Raw genomic sequence first — 5,000 nt, 5'->3', positions numbered from 1 at the left:
ATCAACAACAGCTCTCCCCCCCCCCCCCCCACACACACACACACTATCCCTTTGGAGAAACATTTTTAGCACATTTTCTTTTTGACATGTCATGTCTTCAGGAAGACAAATTAATCTAGAAGGCAAAAAGTAGAAGGCAAACGGCAGATAGAAGAAGACAGGAAGAGGAAAAGGAGGAGGAGGAGGAGGAGGAGAAGACATGGGACATGTATCACAGAGCACACGGGGGGGGGGGGGGGTTGCCCTTACTGGAAGGGCTATACACAGAGCAAACTTTTGGCTGCAGTTCTGTGCACGAGTCAGAGGGTGATTTATGAGCTGTTTATGTCCAGTGGAGGGTTTTCACTGCTTTTCCACAGCCTGTGGTGCTGAAATCTCATCAAGTGATAAAGAAGGAGAGGATGAGGAGACACAAAGTTTAGCCTAAGAGTGAGAATGAGGAGATAAGGAATGAGAAAAAAAGAGGGGGCACAGGAGAGAGGGGAGCGGGAGAGGGAGCGGGAGAGAGAGAGAGAGAGAGAGAGAGAGAGAGAGAGAGAGAAAGAGAGAGAGAGAGAAAGAGAGATAGGGGAGAGAGAAAGAGAAAGAGGGGGAGAGAGAGAGAAAGAGAGATAGGGGAGAGAGAAAGAGAAAGAGAGAGGGGGGGAGATGGGGCCACATAGATGGGGGCACAGACAGAGTGGGATATTCAGATGGGGGTGGGATGTGCTGACAGCCAATCAGGGCCTGGAGAGGCAGGCCTTCTGCTGAAAGGGCGAAGGGTGAACACAGGCAGTGAGTGTCCAATACCCCCACTGAAGAGAGCCCATTGGCCATGGATTACTGCTGGGGAGTGAAGGGAAGGGGTTTGAGAGTGCAGAGTGCACACACACACACACACACACACACACACACACACACACACACGTTCACAGACAGACAGACAGACACACACACACACACACACACACACACACACACACACACACACACATGTTCACAGACACACACACACACACACACACAAACACACACGTTTACAGACACAGACACACACACACACACACACACACACACACACACACACACACACACACACACACACACACACACACACACACACATTCACAGACACACACTCACACTCATGTGGTCATGCAAACAGGCACATGCACACATTCATGGACTCGTGCTTATGCACACAAACACACACACACCATAGTGTGCACATACGTGCATGTGTGTATATGTTACACATGCACGTACGTACACACTTACTCACACACACAGCTGAAACCCAGCACTTTATTACCGTACAGAGAACACACATGCCAGCCATGGGGCTACAGCCAGCTGTCCATGCATCTGTAACCCTCCGTGTGTCTATGGTGTGTGTGTGTGTGTGTGTGTGTGTGTGTGTGTGTGTGTGTGTGTGTGTGTGTGTGTGTGTGTGTGTTTGTGTGTGTCTATGCAGACGTGTGTTTGTGTGCTGGGATAGGACGATGTACATGTGCATTGATGCACGTACACCAGCTGTGCAGGCCAGGCTATGAGAAACCAGCATAAACCAGTACCCGTGTAATTTGTAGTTTCATGTGTGTGTGTGTGTGTGTGTGTGTGTGTGTGTGTGTGTGTGTGTGTGTGTGTGTGTGTGTGTGTTCTGCGTCTGTGTCTGTTTCTGTACATGTGTCAGTGATTTGGTATGGAATTTGAAATGTGCATGTCTAAGGTTTGTTTGAGAATGTTTGCATATAGGTACAACAGTAAAACTTTTAACTTCACTAAATACATATAATGTCAATGTTACTAGAAAGGGGACTAACAAAGTAACAACATAAAAAAGACCTCTCACCTATCGTCATAGTTTTTGACTACCGTAGCTATACACGGTGCAGTTTTAAGGCATTTATATTGTGCTTTTGGCCAAACAAAACTCACTTCAACTTACTTTATTTAACAAAAAACACATTTAGTTTATTCCTGTTTTAACTCTCATAGTGCGTCTAAAACTATTGAGGTTTACATCAAACTACACTACACCAACAATACAGTAGCCTACAGTCAGCTCTGATCAAATCTTGCTAGCTTCCAAACATATGTCAACAAAAAACCTACGCCTTATAACTTTGCTTCGCCCGCTCAAATGCAATACATTTTTATAAATATAGTATAGTTAAATAATAGTTTGGTCTTATAGTTATGGTTAAAACATTTTTTTGTATTACTTAGGGTATTTCCAGAGGTTTTTGCGTGAGCGTTTCTGAAGTTTTGGAATCCTCCGTCTTGAGCTCATAAACGATGCAATGTGTACAAATAATTTCAAGATAAAGCTATAAATTTAACATCCAACTCCGAATACAGCCCAAAACATTGATGCTAGCTCCACATCTAAAGCACGCAGTGTGGAGAAATACCAACTATTACTGTAGACAGGCCACTGTTTATGGCTGCTGTTGAGCGGTTTCACTTTCAGATATATGTGTGTTTTTGTGTGTTTATATATATACATATGTTTATATATAGAGAGAGATATTTAGGGTGATCTATATACATAGTAGGCATATGCGTGTACGTATTTGTGTTATTTAGCTAAGCGAGTGTAGCGCTACAGAACTCAGGAGAGTGGTGTCTGTCTCTCTCTCTCTTTCTCTCTCTCTCTCTTTCTTTCTATCACTGGGTGGAGTGGGGGCTAGGGTTTCAGCCATGATGCCATTCCCAGCTGTGAGCGATCCCATAACCACACGCTGGCTCTCACCCAAGCATATACACCCTGGCTCCTATGACCAAACAGACTTTTAACAATGTAAAGGCTCATTGACATACACACTCGTGCACACACACACACACACACACACACACACACACACACACACACACACACACACACACACACACACACACACACACACACACACACACTATCATCCAGTAAAATAAAACACACACATTCACAAAGAAGTGACCAAGTCATACTATAGACCAGACTATATAAGTTCGAAAAACAGCTCTCAAATGATCTCATTGCTTGTCTTTGTTCGTCTGAATTTGGATACTAGAGAGCACATAGATTAGGAGCCACATGGGAGAGACCAACGGTTACCGACGGTTACGCCACTGCATTCATTTGGGAGAGTATACTTCCATCTGATCCCTGTGATGTAACTGTCACCACTGAAACCAAAGAAGTAGAGGAGAGGGACTGTGCAGAACCAGCGAGAGAGAAGCGAGGAGCGGGAAAATCCTCCTGTGTTTCAAGTTCAAATTTAGCCTTCACTCTCTGGCTCTCCATACCATACCTCCATACCATACCCTGAGATGACAATGGTGAAGATGAAAGGGAAAGTAAAAGTAGATTGTTTTTGGGATATGAACAAGGTGAGTTGAATTTAGGCAGGTTGCAGAATTGAGAAAATGCATATGCATATACATTATATATATATATATTTATTTATAATGTTGCTCTGAATATCATAAAAGGTATTTTAATACAGGCCTTTTGTGACTGTTCGACTTCTCTAGGATATTAAAATGTTGATATACCAAAATGCCACAGCAGTCATGTTCTTTTAGTGCACAGGAATCCCAACCTGCACGACTTTCCGTTGGATGCTCTGGAGGAATGTCTTTGTCAGAACAAATTAGAGACTGCTGTTTCCCCCTGCTCTGCCTTAAACCTACAGATCAAACAGAGAAAAGACAGGATGAGGAGGACAGGAGAAAGAGAGAGAGAGAGAGAAGAAGATGGAGAGAGCCCAAGTGGGGAGAGAGACGTTACGTGGCGGTGAAAGCTTGTTGTTCATTACCGCCACATCTTGAACAATCGAAGTGGAGAGAATCTCCTTGATAAAAACCTGGGAGGGGTGTCGCGCCAATTTATTTGATGTTGCTTTGATAATGTCACCGACTTTTTCAAGTTCCCCCTTTCATCCTCAAGAGATAGTGAGCCCACCCAGGAGTGTGTGTGTGTGTGTGTGTGTGTTTGTGTGTGCGTGCGTGCGTGCGTGCGTGCGTGCGTGTGTGTGTGTGTACGTACTATGTGTGCGTATGTGTCTTTCAAAAGGCCTCTGTCTAAGATTAGCAAGGCAAGGACAGGTGCTGAAAAAAGAATTTCAGGTGAGAAAGATCTCTTTCCATTCCGTACAGACCAGAATCACAAACTTTGAGGGTGACATCAAATCCTGCACTAACAAATATATGAGACATCCAACTCCAAACTCCATAAAGAATTCCTTCAACTGTGTTCAAATAGACATATCCATGATATGCACACTGTTCTTGTCACATGCCTGTTACATACTTTCATCCAAGCAAGACACATACATCTTGTGGAAAAAACAGTATGTACATTATATGTTCATCAATATCGCAACTGAACTTCAACGCAAGCCAAAAGCAGGAATAACTGGGATGTTTCAAAATAGGGTCTTGCATACTTGTCTTCAGATAGATATTTCACTATTAAAGCAAACACGACTAGCATCCTAACAGCATCCTCAACCTCAAGTTCTCTCTTTTAGCTATAGGAAATGGAGAATGTGACAACCACAAATTCTTCATCTGACCCAGGCCGGCAACAGATCTGTGGAGAGCCATATAAGTAATAAAAGCAATTTTCTTTTCAACAATGGCCCCTGCGAACCTGCCAGAGCACTAGATTTCCAACCAAAAACTCCTGAGTGTGCCTCCTGGTTCTTAGCCATGGGCAATAAACTCTGCCTGACCACACCCGCACTCAATTACTACGGGCTGGAGACAGTTTAGGGAGGACCCGGGGAACCTGGTTCGGTAATAAATGCTTTTTTATGTGGAAGAGAATGTGAATGCTGGCCATTTCTGTGCCGAGGTTATAGTATAGTGCTGGGTATTGTTCATTAAGTACAGTTCATAGCGTGCACACAAACACACACACACACACACGTGCACACACAAATGGTCTGCGATGGACCTACTCACCATATAACCAACACCCTTCACTTCATGTGCTTCAAAGTTTCATTGTTATTTTTTTTTTATTGATGTTT

Source organism: Sprattus sprattus (assembly GCF_963457725.1).
Source record: "Sprattus sprattus genome assembly, chromosome: 4".
Lineage (NCBI taxonomy): Eukaryota > Metazoa > Chordata > Actinopteri > Clupeiformes > Clupeidae > Sprattus > Sprattus sprattus.
Note: the sequence above shows the minus strand (reverse complement) of the source record.